The sequence below is a fragment of the Eubalaena glacialis genome, chromosome 1 (assembly GCF_028564815.1).
Source record: "Eubalaena glacialis isolate mEubGla1 chromosome 1, mEubGla1.1.hap2.+ XY, whole genome shotgun sequence".
In the NCBI taxonomy this organism is placed as follows: Eukaryota; Metazoa; Chordata; class Mammalia; order Artiodactyla; family Balaenidae; genus Eubalaena; species Eubalaena glacialis.
Window position 1 is genome coordinate 92,216,593 of NC_083716.1, and position 15,015 is coordinate 92,231,607.

Below are 15,015 nucleotides of genomic sequence, written 5' to 3' on the forward strand. Positions count from 1 at the left end.
CGGCTCTGGGGCGGAGGGCCAAGCGCCTACAGGCCTGGAGGGTCCCGCCTGACCTGAGCTGCGAAGTCGCCCACAACTCCACCACCCCCGGGCCCTCGAGGCCTCCTGTCACTTGCCTGGGCGGACGGCAGGGCCGCGCCGGAGAGGGTTGGCTGCCGGGCTGGCGGTAAGTCGCCAGCACCAGCGAAGCTAAGCCTCAAGAGGCACACCGTGGCCCCCGCTGCATTCTACGGCCACACCTCCCTGAACGCACCACACCTCGTCTGATCTCGGAAGCTAATCAGGGTCTGGCCTGTTTCGTACCTGGATGGGAGACCACATGGGAATACCGAGTGCTGTAGGCTTTTTTGCCTCCCGCTCCGCCTTGACATTTAGTGGCCTGCGGCCGAGGCCGCCTCCGCCCCCGCTGAGCACCGCTGCAGGCCTCACCTCCTCACGTCCCTCCCAACACAGCGCGCCGGAGGGATCGCTCCCCGCCGAGCTGGCTGGACATGCGGCCAGAATGCGGCCCTGGAAGGCAGCCGCCACCCCAGCCACTCCCGTGGTGGCTGGCCCGGACCCAGACTCCGCCGCAGGCCGGGGTGCCGTCCGTGCGGCCCGCGAGGCCCTCGACCTGCACTTGGCCGCCCCCACCGGAGCCCAGCCGCGCCGCAGCCCCCTGTCTGCCCGTGTGTCTCTCCACAGCTCCCTCCGGAAAAAGCCCCCCCCTCCGCCGTTTCGCCACGACCGGGGGCGGGAGCGGGGGCGGGGGCCGGGGCCGCTTCTCCGGGCCTGCCGGCCACCAGGGCCGGGGTCCTGTGCTCGGCGGGCGGCGTGGGGGCAAGGGGGGGCCTTGCTGGGGCTAAGGGGCCGTGCCCACTCCATGGTGGCTCCCAGTGGCTTCGGGCCAGCTGCTGCCCGGCCGGAGGGCCGGCCCGGCCGTGGCCGGGCTGCGCCTAACTCCGCGTGGGCGGGCAGGGGGGGATGCCCAAGGGACCGCGGCCGCCGGGCCCTGAAGCCTCCGGGGCCGCGTCCCTGTGAGCGTCGAGCGGGATCTGCGGCGGGGCGCCAAGCGCCGACGGGCCTGGAGCGTCCCGCCCGCCCTGGGCTGCGAGGTGGCCCACCACTCCGCCACCCCCGGGTCCCCGAGGCCTCCTGTCGCCTGCCTGGGCGGGCGGCAGGGCCCTGCCGGAGAGGGCTGGCCGCCGGCATGGCGGTAAGGCGCAGGCGCCAGCGAAGCTGGGCCTCAAGAGGCACCGCGCGGGCCCCTCCTGCGTCTACGGCCATACCACCCTGAACGCGCCCGATCTCGTCTGATCTCGGAAGCTAAGCAGGGTCGGGCCTGGTTAGTACTTGGATGGGAGACCGCCTGGGAATACCGGGTGCTGTAGGCTTTTTGCCTCCCGCTCCGCCTTCTCCTTTAGTCGCCCGCCGCCTCCGCCCCCGCCCCCGCCCCCGCCCCCGCCGGGCACCGCTGCAGGCCCCACCTCCTCCGGCCCCTCCCACCACAGCGCGCCAGAGGGGGCGCTCTCCGCCTGCCTGGCCGGCCAGGCGGCCAGAAGGCGGCCCTGGAAGGCAGCCGCATCCCAGCCGCTCCCGGGGTGGCTGGCCTGAACCCAGACTCCGCCTCAGGCCCGGGTGCCGGCCGTGCGGCCCGCGAGCCCCTTGACCTGCACCTGGCCGCCCCCACCAGCGCCCAGCCCCGGCGCAGCCACCTATCTGCCGGTGTGTCTCTCCACAGCTCCCTCCGGAAAAAGCCCCCCCTCCGCCGTTTCGCCACGGCCGGGGGCGGGAGCGGGGGCGGGGGCCGGGGCCGGTGCTCCGGGCCGGCCGGCCACAAGGCGCCGGGTCCTGTGCTCGGCGGGTGGCGTGGGGGCAAGGGTGGCCTTGCTGGGGCTAAGGGGCCGTGCCGACTCAATGGTGGCTCCCAGTGGGTTAAGGGCCGACTGCCGTCGGGCAGGAGGGCCGGCCCGGGCTGCGGCTGGGCTGCGCCTAGCGCCGCGTGGGCGGGCAGAGGGGAGGCCCAAGGGACCGCGGGCCCCGGGCCCTGAAGCCTCCGGGGCCACGTCCCTGTGAGCGACGTGCGGGATCTGGGGCGGGGCGCCAAGCGCCGAACGGTTTGGTGGGTCCCGCCCGCCCTGGGCTGGGAGGTCGCCGAACCCTCCGCCACCCCCCTGGTACCCGAGGCCGCCGTTGCCCTGCCTGGGCGGGCGGCGGGGCCCTGCCGGGGCGGGCTGGCCGCCGGGCTGGCGGGGAGGCACAAGCGCCAGCGAAGCTGGGCCTCAAGAGGCACTCCGCGGGCCCCTTTTAACGTCTACGGCCATACCACCCTGAACGCGCCCGATCTCGTCTGATCTCGGAAGCTAAGCAGGGTCGGGCCTGGTTAGTACTTGGATGGGAGACCGCCTGGGAATACCGGGTGCTGTAGGCTTTTTGCCTCCCGCTCCGCCTTCTCCTTTAGTCGCCCGCGGCCTAGGCCGAGGCCGAGGCCAAGGCCGAGGCCGCTGCCTCCGCCCCCGCCCCCGCCCCCGCCGGGCAGCGCTGCAGGCCCCACCTCCTCCGGCCCCTCCCACCACAGCGCGCCAGAGGGGGCGCTCCGCGCCGGCCTGGCCGGCCAGGCGGCCAGAAGGCGGCCCTGGAAGGCAGCCGCCACCCCAGCCGCTCCCGTGGTGGCTGGCCCGGACCCAGACTCCGCCGCAGGCCGGGGTGCCGTCCGTGCGGCCCACGAAGCCCTCGACCTGCACTTGGCCGCCCCCACCGGAGCCCAGCCGCGCCGCAGCCCCCTGTCTGCCCGTGTGTCTCTCCACAGCTCCCTCCGGAAAAAGCCCACCCTTTGCCACTTCGCCACGGCCGAGAGTGGGAGCGGGGTCGTGGGCTGGGACCGGTTCGCTGGGCTGGCTAGACACCAGGCGCCGGGAACTTTGCTCGGCAGTTGGCGTGGGGGCAAGGGTGGCGTTGCTGTGTCTAAGGGGCCGTGCCGGCTCAATGGTGGCTCCCAGTGGCTTCGGGCCAACTGCCGTTGGGCAGGCGGGCCGGCCAGGCCGTGGCTGGGCTGCGCCTAGCACTGTGTGGATTGACAGGGTGGGGAATGCACAAGGGACCGAGGGCCACAGGCCCTTAAGCCTCCGGGGCCAAGTCCTGTGAGCGTTGAGCGGCTCTGGGGCGGAGGGCCAAGCGCCTACAGGCCTGGAGGGTCCCGCCTGACCTGAGCTGCGAAGTCGCCCACAACTCCACCACCCCCGGGCCCTCGAGGCCTCCTGTCGCTTGCCTGGGCGGACGGCAGGGCCGCGCCGGAGAGGGTTGGCTGCCGGGCTGGCGGTAAGTCGCCAGCACCAGCGAAGCTAAGCCTCAAGAGGCACACCGTGGCCCCCGCTGCATTCTACGGCCACACCTCCCTGAACGCACCACACCTCGTCTGATCTCGGAAGCTAATCAGGGTCTGGCCTGTTTCGTACCTGGATGGGAGACCACATGGGAATACCGAGTGCTGTAGGCTTTTTTGCCTCCCGCTCCGCCTTGACATTTAGTGGCCCGCGGCCGAGGCCGCCTCCGCCCCGCTGAGCACCGCTGCAGGCCTCACCTCCTCACGTCCCTCCCAACACAGCGCGCCGGAGGGATCGCTCCCCGCCGAGCTGGCTGGACATGCGGCCAGAATGCGGCCCTGGAAGGCAGCCGCCACCCCAGCCGCTCCCGTGGTGGCTGGCCCGGACCCAGACTCCGCCGCAGGCCGGGGTACCGTCCGTGCGGCCCACGAAGCCCTCGACCTGCACTTGGCCGCCCCCACCGGAGCCCAGCCGCGCCGCAGCCCCCTGTCTGCCCGTGTGTCTCTCCACAGCTCCCTCCGGAAAAAGCCCCCCCTCCGCCGTTTCGCCACGGCCGGGGGCGGGAGCGGGGGCGGGGGCCGGGGCCGCTTCTCCGGGCCTGCCGTCCACCAGGGCCGGGGTCCTGTGCTCGGCGGGCGGCGTGGGGGCAAGGGGGGGCCTTGCTGGGGCTAAGGGGCCGTGCCCACTCCATGGTGGCTCCCAGTGGCTTCGGGCCAGCTGCTGCCCGGCCGGAGGGCCGGCCCGGCCGTGGCCGGGCTGCGCCTAACTCCGCGTGGGCGGGCAGGGGGGGATGCCCAAGGGACCGCGGCCGCCGGGCCCTGAAGCCTCCGGGGCCGCGTCCCTGTGAGCGTCGAGTGGGATCTGCGGCGGGGCGCCAAGCGCCGACGGGCCTGGAGCGTCCCGCCCGCCCTGGGCTGCGAGGTGGCCCACCACTCCGCCACCCCCGGGTCCCCGAGGCCTCCTGTCGCCTGCCTGGGCGGGCGGCAGGGCCCTGCCGGAGAGGGCTGGCCGCCGGCATGGCGGTAAGGCGCAGGCGCCAGCGAAGCTGGGCCTCAAGAGGCACCGCGCGGGCCCCTCCTGCGTCTACGGCCATACCACCCTGAACGCGCCCGATCTCGTCTGATCTCGGAAGCTAAGCAGGGTCGGGCCTGGTTAGTACTTGGATGGGAGACCGCCTGGGAATACCGGGTGCTGTAGGCTTTTTGCCTCCCGCTCCGCCTTCTCCTTTAGTCGCCCGCCGCCTCCGCCCCCGCCCCCGCCCCCGCCCCCGCCGGGCACCGCTGCAGGCCCCACCTCCTCCGGCCCCTCCCACCACAGCGCGCCAGAGGGGGCGCTCTCCGCCTGCCTGGCCGGCCAGGCGGCCAGAAGGCGGCCCTGGAAGGCAGCCGCATCCCAGCCGCTCCCGGGGTGGCTGGCCTGAACCCAGACTCCGCCTCAGGCCCGGGTGCCGGCCGTGCGGCCCGCGAGCCCCTTGACCTGCACCTGGCCGCCCCCACCAGCGCCCAGCCCCGGCGCAGCCACCTATCTGCCGGTGTGTCTCTCCACAGCTCCCTCCGGAAAAAGCCCCCCCTCCGCCGTTTCGCCACGGCCGGGGGCGGGAGCGGGGGCGGGGGCCGGGGCCGGTGCTCCGGGCCGGCCGGCCACAAGGCGCCGGGTCCTGTGCTCGGCGGGTGGCGTGGGGGCAAGGGTGGCCTTGCTGGGGCTAAGGGGCCGTGCCGACTCAATGGTGGCTCCCAGTGGGTTAAGGGCCGACTGCCGTCGGGCAGGAGGGCCGGCCCGGGCTGCGGCTGGGCTGCGCCTAGCGCCGCGTGGGCGGGCAGAGGGGAGGCCCAAGGGACCGCGGGCCCCGGGCCCTGAAGCCTCCGGGGCCACGTCCCTGTGAGCGACGTGCGGGATCTGGGGCGGGGCGCCAAGCGCCGAACGGTTTGGTGGGTCCCGCCCGCCCTGGGCTGGGAGGTCGCCGAACCCTCCGCCACCCCCCTGGTACCCGAGGCCGCCGTTGCCCTGCCTGGGCGGGCGGCGGGGCCCTGCCGGGGCGGGCTGGCCGCCGGGCTGGCGGGGAGGCGCAAGCGCCAGCGAAGCTGGGCCTCAAGAGGCACTCCGCGGGCCCCTTTTAACGTCTACGGCCATACCACCCTGAACGCGCCCGATCTCGTCTGATCTCGGAAGCTAAGCAGGGTCGGGCCTGGTTAGTACTTGGATGGGAGACCGCCTGGGAATACCGGGTGCTGTAGGCTTTTTGCCTCCCGCTCCGCCTTCTCCTTTAGTCGCCCGCGGCCTAGGCCGAGGCCGAGGCCAAGGCCGAGGCCGCTGCCTCCGCCCCCGCCCCCGCCCCCGCCCCCGCCGGGCAGCGCTGCAGGCCCCACCTCCTCCGGCCCCTCCCACCACAGCGCGCCAGAGGGGGCGCTCCGCGCCGGCCTGGCCGGCCAGGCGGCCAGAAGGCGGCCCTGGAAGGCAGCCGCCACCCCAGCCGCTCCCGTGGTGGCTGGCCCGGACCCAGACTCCGCCGCAGGCCGGGGTGCCGTCCGTGCGGCCCACGAAGCCCTCGACCTGCACTTGGCCGCCCCCACCGGAGCCCAGCCGCGCCGCAGCCCCCTGTCTGCCCGTGTGTCTCTCCACAGCTCCCTCCGGAAAAAGCCCACCCTTTGCCACTTCGCCACGGCCGAGAGTGGGAGCGGGGTCGTGGGCTGGGACCGGTTCGCTGGGCTGGCTAGACACCAGGCGCCGGGAACTTTGCTCGGCAGTTGGCGTGGGGGCAAGGGTGGCGTTGCTGTGTCTAAGGGGCCGTGCCGGCTCAATGGTGGCTCCCAGTGGCTTCGGGCCAACTGCCGTTGGGCAGGCGGGCCGGCCAGGCCGTGGCTGGGCTGCGCCTAGCACTGTGTGGATTGACAGGATGGGGAATGCACAAGGGACCGAGGGCCACAGGCCCTTAAGCCTCCGGGGCCAAGTCCTGTGAGCGTTGAGCGGCTCTGGGGCGGAGGGCCAAGCGCCTACAGGCCTGGAGGGTCCCGCCTGACCTGAGCTGCGAAGTCGCCCACAACTCCACCACCCCCGGGCCCTCGAGGCCTCCTGTCGCTTGCCTGGGCGGACGGCAGGGCCGCGCCGGAGAGGGTTGGCTGCCGGGCTGGCGGTAAGTCGCCAGCACCAGCGAAGCTAAGCCTCAAGAGGCACACCGTGGCCCCCGCTGCATTCTACGGCCACACCTCCCTGAACGCACCACACCTCGTCTGATCTCGGAAGCTAATCAGGGTCTGGCCTGTTTCGTACCTGGATGGGAGACCACATGGGAATACCGAGTGCTGTAGGCTTTTTTGCCTCCCGCTCCGCCTTGACATTTAGTGGCCCGCGGCCGAGGCCGCCTCCGCCCCCGCTGAGCACCGCTGCAGGCCTCACCTCCTCACGTCCCTCCCAACACAGCGCGCCGGAGGGATCGCTCCCCGCCGAGCTGGCTGGACATGCGGCCAGAATGCGGCCCTGGAAGGCAGCCGCCACCCCAGCCGCTCCCGTGGTGGCTGGCCCGGACCCAGACTCCGCCGCAGGCCGGGGTGCCGTCCGTGCGGCCCGCGAGGCCCTCGACCTGCACTTGGCCGCCCCCACCGGAGCCCAGCCGCGCCGCAGCCCCCTGTCTGCCCGTGTGTCTCTCCACAGCTCCCTCCGGAAAAAGCCCCCTCCTCCGCCGTTTCGCCACGGCCGGGGGCGGGAGCGGGGGCGGGGGCCGGGGCCGGTGCTCCGGGCCGGCCGGCCACAAGGCGCCGGGTCCTGTGCTCGGCGGGTGGCGTGGGGGCAAGGGTGGCCTTGCTGGGGCTAAGGGGCCGTGCCGACTCAATGGTGGCTCCCAGTGGGTTAAGGGCCGACTGCCGTCGGGCAGGAGGGCCGGCCCGGGCTGCGGCTGGGCTGCGCCTAGCGCCGCGTGGGCGGGCAGAGGGGAGGCCCAAGGGACCACGGGCCCCGGGCCCTGAAGCCTCCGGGGCCACGTCCCTGTGAGCGACGTGCGGGATCTGGGGCGGGGCGCCAAGCGCCGAACGGTTTGGTGGGTCCCGCCCGCCCTGGGCTGGGAGGTCGCCGAACCCTCCGCCACCCCCCTGGTACCCGAGGCCGCCGTTGCCCTGCCTGGGCGGGCGGCGGGGCCCTGCCGGGGCGGGCTGGCCGCCGGGCTGGCGGGGAGGCGCAAGCGCCAGCGAAGCTGGGCCTCAAGAGGCACTCCGCGGGCCCCTTTTAACGTCTACGGCCATACCACCCTGAACGCGCCCGATCTCGTCTGATCTCGGAAGCTAAGCAGGGTCGGGCCTGGTTAGTACTTGGATGGGAGACCGCCTGGGAATACCGGGTGCTGTAGGCTTTTTGCCTCCCGCTCCGCCTTCTCCTTTAGTCGCCCGCGGCCTAGGCCGAGGCCGAGGCCAAGGCCGAGGCCGCTGCCTCCGCCCCCGCCCCCGCCCCCGCCGGGCAGCGCTGCAGGCCCCACCTCCTCCGGCCCCTCCCACCACAGCGCGCCAGAGGGGGCGCTCCGCGCCGGCCTGGCCGGCCAGGCGGCCAGAAGGCGGCCCTGGAAGGCAGCCGCCACCCCAGCCGCTCCCGTGGTGGCTGGCCCGGACCCAGACTCCGCCGCAGGCCGGGGTGCCGTCCGTGCGGCCCACGAAGCCCTCGACCTGCACTTGGCCGCCCCCACCGGAGCCCAGCCGCGCCGCAGCCCCCTGTCTGCCCGTGTGTCTCTCCACAGCTCCCTCCGGAAAAAGCCCACCCTTTGCCACTTCGCCACGGCCGAGAGTGGGAGCGGGGTCGTGGGCTGGGACCGGTTCGCTGGGCTGGCTAGACACCAGGCGCCGGGAACTTTGCTCGGCAGTTGGCGTGGGGGCAAGGGTGGCGTTGCTGTGTCTAAGGGGCCGTGCCGGCTCAATGGTGGCTCCCAGTGGCTTCGGGCCAACTGCCGTTGGGCAGGCGGGCCGGCCAGGCCGTGGCTGGGCTGCGCCTAGCACTGTGTGGATTGACAGGGTGGGGAATGCACAAGGGACCGAGGGCCACAGGCCCTTAAGCCTCCGGGGCCAAGTCCTGTGAGCGTTGAGCGGCTCTGGGGCGGAGGGCCAAGCGCCTACAGGCCTGGAGGGTCCCGCCTGACCTGAGCTGCGAAGTCGCCCACAACTCCACCACCCCCGGGCCCTCGAGGCCTCCTGTCACTTGCCTGGGCGGACGGCAGGGCCGCGCCGGAGAGGGTTGGCTGCCGGGCTGGCGGTAAGTCGCCAGCACCAGCGAAGCTAAGCCTCAAGAGGCACACCGTGGCCCCCGCTGCATTCTACGGCCACACCTCCCTGAACGCACCACACCTCGTCTGATCTCGGAAGCTAATCAGGGTCTGGCCTGTTTCGTACCTGGATGGGAGACCACATGGGAATACCGAGTGCTGTAGGCTTTTTTGCCTCCCGCTCCGCCTTGACATTTAGTGGCCCGCGGCCGAGGCCGCCTCCGCCCCCGCTGAGCACCGCTGCAGGCCTCACCTCCTCACGTCCCTCCCAACACAGCGCGCCGGAGGGATCGCTCCCCGCCGAGCTGGCTGGACATGCGGCCAGAATGCGGCCCTGGAAGGCAGCCGCCACCCCAGCCACTCCCGTGGTGGCTGGCCCGGACCCAGACTCCGCCGCAGGCCGGGGTGCCGTCCGTGCGGCCCGCGAGGCCCTCGACCTGCACTTGGCCGCCCCCACCGGAGCCCAGCCGCGCCGCAGCCCCCTGTCTGCCCGTGTGTCTCTCCACAGCTCCCTCCGGAAAAAGCCCCCCCCTCCGCCGTTTCGCCACGACCGGGGGCGGGAGCGGGGGCGGGGGCCGGGGCCGCTTCTCCGGGCCTGCCGGCCACCAGGGCCGGGGTCCTGTGCTCGGCGGGCGGCGTGGGGGCAAGGGGGGGCCTTGCTGGGGCTAAGGGGCCGTGCCCACTCCATGGTGGCTCCCAGTGGCTTCGGGCCAGCTGCTGCCCGGCCGGAGGGCCGGCCCGGCCGTGGCCGGGCTGCGCCTAACTCCGCGTGGGCGGGCAGGGGGGGATGCCCAAGGGACCGCGGCCGCCGGGCCCTGAAGCCTCCGGGGCCGCGTCCCTGTGAGCGTCGAGCGGGATCTGCGGCGGGGCGCCAAGCGCCGACGGGCCTGGAGCGTCCCGCCCGCCCTGGGCTGCGAGGTGGCCCACCACTCCGCCACCCCCGGGTCCCCGAGGCCTCCTGTCGCCTGCCTGGGCGGGCGGCAGGGCCCTGCCGGAGAGGGCTGGCCGCCGGCATGGCGGTAAGGCGCAGGCGCCAGCGAAGCTGGGCCTCAAGAGGCACCGCGCGGGCCCCTCCTGCGTCTACGGCCATACCACCCTGAACGCGCCCGATCTCGTCTGATCTCGGAAGCTAAGCAGGGTCGGGCCTGGTTAGTACTTGGATGGGAGACCGCCTGGGAATACCGGGTGCTGTAGGCTTTTTGCCTCCCGCTCCGCCTTCTCCTTTAGTCGCCCGCCGCCTCCGCCCCCGCCCCCGCCCCCGCCCCCGCCGGGCACCGCTGCAGGCCCCACCTCCTCCGGCCCCTCCCACCACAGCGCGCCAGAGGGGGCGCTCTCCGCCTGCCTGGCCGGCCAGGCGGCCAGAAGGCGGCCCTGGAAGGCAGCCGCATCCCAGCCGCTCCCGGGGTGGCTGGCCTGAACCCAGACTCCGCCTCAGGCCCGGGTGCCGGCCGTGCGGCCCGCGAGCCCCTTGACCTGCACCTGGCCGCCCCCACCAGCGCCCAGCCCCGGCGCAGCCACCTATCTGCCGGTGTGTCTCTCCACAGCTCCCTCCGGAAAAAGCCCCCCCTCCGCCGTTTCGCCACGGCCGGGGGCGGGAGCGGGGGCGGGGGCCGGGGCCGGTGCTCCGGGCCGGCCGGCCACAAGGCGCCGGGTCCTGTGCTCGGCGGGTGGCGTGGGGGCAAGGGTGGCCTTGCTGGGGCTAAGGGGCCGTGCCGACTCAATGGTGGCTCCCAGTGGGTTAAGGGCCGACTGCCGTCGGGCAGGAGGGCCGGCCCGGGCTGCGGCTGGGCTGCGCCTAGCGCCGCGTGGGCGGGCAGAGGGGAGGCCCAAGGGACCGCGGGCCCCGGGCCCTGAAGCCTCCGGGGCCACGTCCCTGTGAGCGACGTGCGGGATCTGGGGCGGGGCGCCAAGCGCCGAACGGTTTGGTGGGTCCCGCCCGCCCTGGGCTGGGAGGTCGCCGAACCCTCCGCCACCCCCCTGGTACCCGAGGCCGCCGTTGCCCTGCCTGGGCGGGCGGCGGGGCCCTGCCGGGGCGGGCTGGCCGCCGGGCTGGCGGGGAGGCGCAAGCGCCAGCGAAGCTGGGCCTCAAGAGGCACTCCGCGGGCCCCTTTTAACGTCTACGGCCATACCACCCTGAACGCGCCCGATCTCGTCTGATCTCGGAAGCTAAGCAGGGTCGGGCCTGGTTAGTACTTGGATGGGAGACCGCCTGGGAATACCGGGTGCTGTAGGCTTTTTGCCTCCCGCTCCGCCTTCTCCTTTAGTCGCCCGCGGCCTAGGCCGAGGCCGAGGCCAAGGCCGAGGCCGCTGCCTCCGCCCCCGCCCCCGCCCCCGCCGGGCAGCGCTGCAGGCCCCACCTCCTCCGGCCCCTCCCACCACAGCGCGCCAGAGGGGGCGCTCCGCGCCGGCCTGGCCGGCCAGGCGGCCAGAAGGCGGCCCTGGAAGGCAGCCGCCACCCCAGCCGCTCCCGTGGTGGCTGGCCCGGACCCAGACTCCGCCGCAGGCCGGGGTGCCGTCCGTGCGGCCCACGAAGCCCTCGACCTGCACTTGGCCGCCCCCACCGGAGCCCAGCCACGCCGCAGCCCCCTGTCTGCCCGTGTGTCTCTCCACAGCTCCCTCCGGAAAAAGCCCACCCTTTGCCACTTCGCCACGGCCGAGAGTGGGAGCGGGGTCGTGGGCTGGGACCGGTTCGCTGGGCTGGCTAGACACCAGGCGCCGGGAACTTTGCTCGGCAGTTGGCGTGGGGGCAAGGGTGGCGTTGCTGTGTCTAAGGGGCCGTGCCGGCTCAATGGTGGCTCCCAGTGGCTTCGGGCCAACTGCCGTTGGGCAGGCGGGCCGGCCAGGCCGTGGCTGGGCTGCGCCTAGCACTGTGTGGATTGACAGGGTGGGGAATGCACAAGGGACCGAGGGCCACAGGCCCTTAAGCCTCCGGGGCCAAGTCCTGTGAGCGTTGAGCGGCTCTGGGGCGGAGGGCCAAGCGCCTACAGGCCTGGAGGGTCCCGCCTGACCTGAGCTGCGAAGTCGCCCACAACTCCACCACCCCCGGGCCCTCGAGGCCTCCTGTCGCTTGCCTGGGCGGACGGCAGGGCCGCGCCGGAGAGGGTTGGCTGCCGGGCTGGCGGTAAGTCGCCAGCACCAGCGAAGCTAAGCCTCAAGAGGCACACCGTGGCCCCCGCTGCATTCTACGGCCACACCTCCCTGAACGCACCACACCTCGTCTGATCTCGGAAGCTAATCAGGGTCTGGCCTGTTTCGTACCTGGATGGGAGACCACATGGGAATACCGAGTGCTGTAGGCTTTTTTGCCTCCCGCTCCGCCTTGACATTTAGTGGCCCGCGGCCGAGGCCGCCTCCGCCCCCGCTGAGCACCGCTGCAGGCCTCACCTCCTCACGTCCCTCCCAACACAGCGCGCCGGAGGGATCGCTCCCCGCCGAGCTGGCTGGACATGCGGCCAGAATGCGGCCCTGGAAGGCAGCCGCCACCCCAGCCGCTCCCGTGGTGGCTGGCCCGGACCCAGACTCCGCCGCAGGCCGGGGTGCCGTCCGTGCGGCCCGCGAGGCCCTCGACCTGCACTTGGCCGCCCCCACCGGAGCCCAGCCGCGCCGCAGCCCCCTGTCTGCCCGTGTGTCTCTCCACAGCTCCCTCCGGAAAAAGCCCCCCCCTCCGCCGTTTCGCCACGGCCGGGGGCGGGAGCGGGGGCGGGGGCCGGGGCCGCTTCTCCGGGCCTGCCGGCCACCAGGGCCGGGGTCCTGTGCTCGGCGGGCGGCGTGGGGGCAAGGGGGGGCCTTGCTGGGGCTAAGGGGCCGTGCCCACTCCATGGTGGCTCCCAGTGGCTTCGGGCCAGCTGCTGCCCGGCCGGAGGGCCGGCCCGGCCGTGGCCGGGCTGCGCCTAACTCCGCGTGGGCGGGCAGGGGGGGATGCCCAAGGGACCGCGGCCGACGGGCCCTGAAGCCTCCGGGGCCGCGTCCCTGTGAGCGTCGAGCGGGATCTGCGGCGGGGCGCCAAGCGCCGACGGGCCTGGAGCGTCCCGCCCGCCCTGGGCTGCGAGGTGGCCCACCACTCCGCCACCCCCGGGTCCCCGAGGCCTCCTGTCGCCTGCCTGGGCGGGCGGCAGGGCCCTGCCGGAGAGGGCTGGCCGCCGGCATGGCGGTAAGGCGCAGGCGCCAGCGAAGCTGGGCCTCAAGAGGTACCGCGCGGGCCCCTCCTGCGTCTACGGCCATACCACCCTGAACGCGCCCGATCTCGTCTGATCTCGGAAGCTAAGCAGGGTCGGGCCTGGTTAGTACTTGGATGGGAGACCGCCTGGGAATACCGGGTGCTGTAGGCTTTTTGCCTCCCGCTCCGCCTTCTCCTTTAGTCGCCCGCCGCCTCCGCCCCCGCCCCGGCCCCCGCCGGGCAGCGCTGCAGGCCCCACCTCCTCCGGCCCCTCCCACCACAGCGCGCCAGAGGGGGCGCTCCGCGCCGGCCTGGCCGGCCAGGCGGCCAGAAGGCGGCCCTGGAAGGCAGCCGCCACCCCAGCCGCTCCCGTGGTTGCTGGCCCGGACCCAGACTCCGCCGCAGGCCGGGGTGCCGTCCGTGCGGCCCACGAAGCCCTCGACCTGCACTTGGCTGCCCCCACCGGAGCCCAGCCGCGCCGCAGCCCCCTGTCTGCCCGTGTGTCTCTCCACAGCTCCCTCCGGAAAAAGCCCACCCTTTGCCACTTCGCCACGGCCGAGAGTGGGAGCGGGGTCGTGGGCTGGGACCGGTTCGCTGGGCTGGCTAGACACCAGGCGCCGGGAACTTTGCTCGGCAGTTGGCGTGGGGGCAAGGGTGGCGTTGCTGTGTCTAAGGGGCCGTGCCGGCTCAATGGTGGCTCCCAGTGGCTTCGGGCCAACTGCCGTTGGGCAGGCGGGCCGGCCAGGCCGTGGCTGGGCTGCGCCTAGCACTGTGTGGATTGACAGGGTGGGGAATGCACAAGGGACCAAGGGCCACAGGCCCTTAAGTCTCCGGGGCCAAGTCCTGTGAGCGTTGAGCGGCTCTGGGGCGGAGGGCCAAGCGCCTACAGGCCTGGAGGGTCCCGCCTGACCTGAGCTGCGAAGTCGCCCACAACTCCACCACCCCCGGGCCCTCGAGGCCTCCTGTCGCTTGCCTGGGCGGACGGCAGGGCCGCGCCGGAGAGGGTTGGCTGCCGGGCTGGCGGTAAGTCACCAGCACCAGCGAAGCTAAGCCTCAAGAGGCACACCGTGGCCCCCGCTGCATTCTACGGCCACACCTCCCTGAACGCACCACACCTCGTCTGATCTCGGAAGCTAATCAGGGTCTGGCCTGTTTCGTACCTGGATGGGAGACCACATGGGAATACCGAGTGCTGTAGGCTTTTTTGCCTCCCGCTCCGCCTTGACATTTAGTGGCCCGCGGCCGAGGCCGCCTCCGCCCCGCTGAGCACCGCTGCAGGCCTCACCTCCTCACGTCCCTCCCAACACAGCGCGCCGGAGGGATCGCTCCCCGCCGAGCTGGCTGGACATGCGGCCAGAATGCGGCCCTGGAAGGCAGCCGCCACCCCAGCCGCTCCCGTGGTGGCTGGCCCGGACCCAGACTCCGCCGCAGGCCGGGGTACCGTCCGTGCGGCCCACGAAGCCCTCGACCTGCACTTGGCCGCCCCCACCGGAGCCCAGCCGCGCCGCAGCCCCCTGTCTGCCCGTGTGTCTCTCCACAGCTCCCTCCGGAAAAAGCCCGCCCTCCGCCGTTTCGCCACGGCCGGGGGCGGGAGCGGGGGCGGGGGCCGGGGCCGCTTCTCCGGGCCTGCCGTCCACCAGGGCCGGGGTCCTGTGCTCGGCGGGCGGCGTGGGGGCAAGGGGGGGCCTTGCTGGGGCTAAGGGGCCGTGCCCACTCCATGGTGGCTCCCAGTGGCTTCGGGCCAGCTGCTGCCCGGCCGGAGGGCCGGCCCGGCCGTGGCCGGGCTGCGCCTAACTCCGCGTGGGCGGGCAGGGGGGGATGCCCAAGGGACCGCGGCCGCCGGGCCCTGAAGCCTCCGGGGCCGCGTCCCTGTGAGCGTCGAGCGGGATCTGCGGCGGGGTGCCAAGCGCCGACGGGCCTGGAGCGTCCCGCCCGCCCTGGGCTGCGAGGTGGCCCACCACTCCGCCACCCCCGGGTCCCCGAGGCCTCCTGTCGCCTGCCTGGGCGGGCGGCAGGGCCCTGCCGGAGAGGGCTGGCCGCCGGCATGGCGGTAAGGCGCAGGCGCCAGCGAAGCTGGGCCTCAAGAGGCACCGCGCGGGCCCCTCCTGCGTCTACGGCCATACCACCCTGAACGCGCCCGATCTCGTCTGATCTCGGAAGCTAAGCAGGGTCGGGCCTGGTTAGTACTTGGATGGGAGACCGCCTGGGAATACCGGGTGCTGTAGGCTTTTTGCCTCCCGCTCCGCCTTCTCCTTTAGTCGCCCGCCGCCTCCGCCCCCGCCCCCGCCCCCGCCCCCGCCGGGCACCGCTGCAGGCCCCAC

The 15,015-nt window shown here is 73.7% G+C and overlaps 9 non-coding genes and 6 pseudogenes across 9 annotated transcripts; all 15 read left to right on the forward strand.

Moving 5' to 3' along the window:
• The first annotated feature begins 225 nt into the window (after positions 1 to 225).
• On the forward strand, positions 226 to 344 carry LOC133075175 (5S ribosomal RNA; annotated as a pseudogene).
• Positions 345 to 1,254: 910 nt separating this feature from the next.
• LOC133105020 (5S ribosomal RNA) lies at positions 1,255 to 1,373 on the forward strand. The gene has a single exon (XR_009703790.1). It is a non-coding gene; the product is annotated as a 5S ribosomal RNA (ribosomal RNA).
• A 918-nt stretch (positions 1,374 to 2,291) lies between these two features.
• LOC133105076 (5S ribosomal RNA) lies at positions 2,292 to 2,410 on the forward strand. Its single transcript, XR_009703801.1, has one exon. It is a non-coding gene; the product is annotated as a 5S ribosomal RNA (ribosomal RNA).
• A 946-nt stretch (positions 2,411 to 3,356) lies between these two features.
• Positions 3,357 to 3,475, forward strand: LOC133075183 (5S ribosomal RNA; annotated as a pseudogene).
• A 908-nt stretch (positions 3,476 to 4,383) lies between these two features.
• LOC133105129 (5S ribosomal RNA) lies at positions 4,384 to 4,502 on the forward strand. Its single transcript, XR_009703808.1, has one exon. It is a non-coding gene; the product is annotated as a 5S ribosomal RNA (ribosomal RNA).
• Positions 4,503 to 5,420: 918 nt separating this feature from the next.
• LOC133105192 (5S ribosomal RNA) lies at positions 5,421 to 5,539 on the forward strand. The gene has a single exon (XR_009703813.1). It is a non-coding gene; the product is annotated as a 5S ribosomal RNA (ribosomal RNA).
• A 952-nt stretch (positions 5,540 to 6,491) lies between these two features.
• Positions 6,492 to 6,610, forward strand: LOC133075191 (5S ribosomal RNA; annotated as a pseudogene).
• A 912-nt stretch (positions 6,611 to 7,522) lies between these two features.
• On the forward strand, positions 7,523 to 7,641 carry LOC133105247 (5S ribosomal RNA). Its single transcript, XR_009703819.1, has one exon. It is a non-coding gene; the product is annotated as a 5S ribosomal RNA (ribosomal RNA).
• A 946-nt stretch (positions 7,642 to 8,587) lies between these two features.
• Positions 8,588 to 8,706, forward strand: LOC133075206 (5S ribosomal RNA; annotated as a pseudogene).
• A 910-nt stretch (positions 8,707 to 9,616) lies between these two features.
• On the forward strand, positions 9,617 to 9,735 carry LOC133105308 (5S ribosomal RNA). Its single transcript, XR_009703830.1, has one exon. It is a non-coding gene; the product is annotated as a 5S ribosomal RNA (ribosomal RNA).
• Positions 9,736 to 10,653: 918 nt separating this feature from the next.
• On the forward strand, positions 10,654 to 10,772 carry LOC133105373 (5S ribosomal RNA). The gene has a single exon (XR_009703844.1). It is a non-coding gene; the product is annotated as a 5S ribosomal RNA (ribosomal RNA).
• A 946-nt stretch (positions 10,773 to 11,718) lies between these two features.
• On the forward strand, positions 11,719 to 11,837 carry LOC133075208 (5S ribosomal RNA; annotated as a pseudogene).
• A 910-nt stretch (positions 11,838 to 12,747) lies between these two features.
• LOC133105440 (5S ribosomal RNA) lies at positions 12,748 to 12,866 on the forward strand. Its single transcript, XR_009703855.1, has one exon. It is a non-coding gene; the product is annotated as a 5S ribosomal RNA (ribosomal RNA).
• Positions 12,867 to 13,776: 910 nt separating this feature from the next.
• Positions 13,777 to 13,895, forward strand: LOC133075209 (5S ribosomal RNA; annotated as a pseudogene).
• A 908-nt stretch (positions 13,896 to 14,803) lies between these two features.
• LOC133074613 (5S ribosomal RNA) lies at positions 14,804 to 14,922 on the forward strand. Its single transcript, XR_009697207.1, has one exon. It is a non-coding gene; the product is annotated as a 5S ribosomal RNA (ribosomal RNA).
• The last annotated feature ends 93 nt before the right edge of the window (positions 14,923 to 15,015 follow it).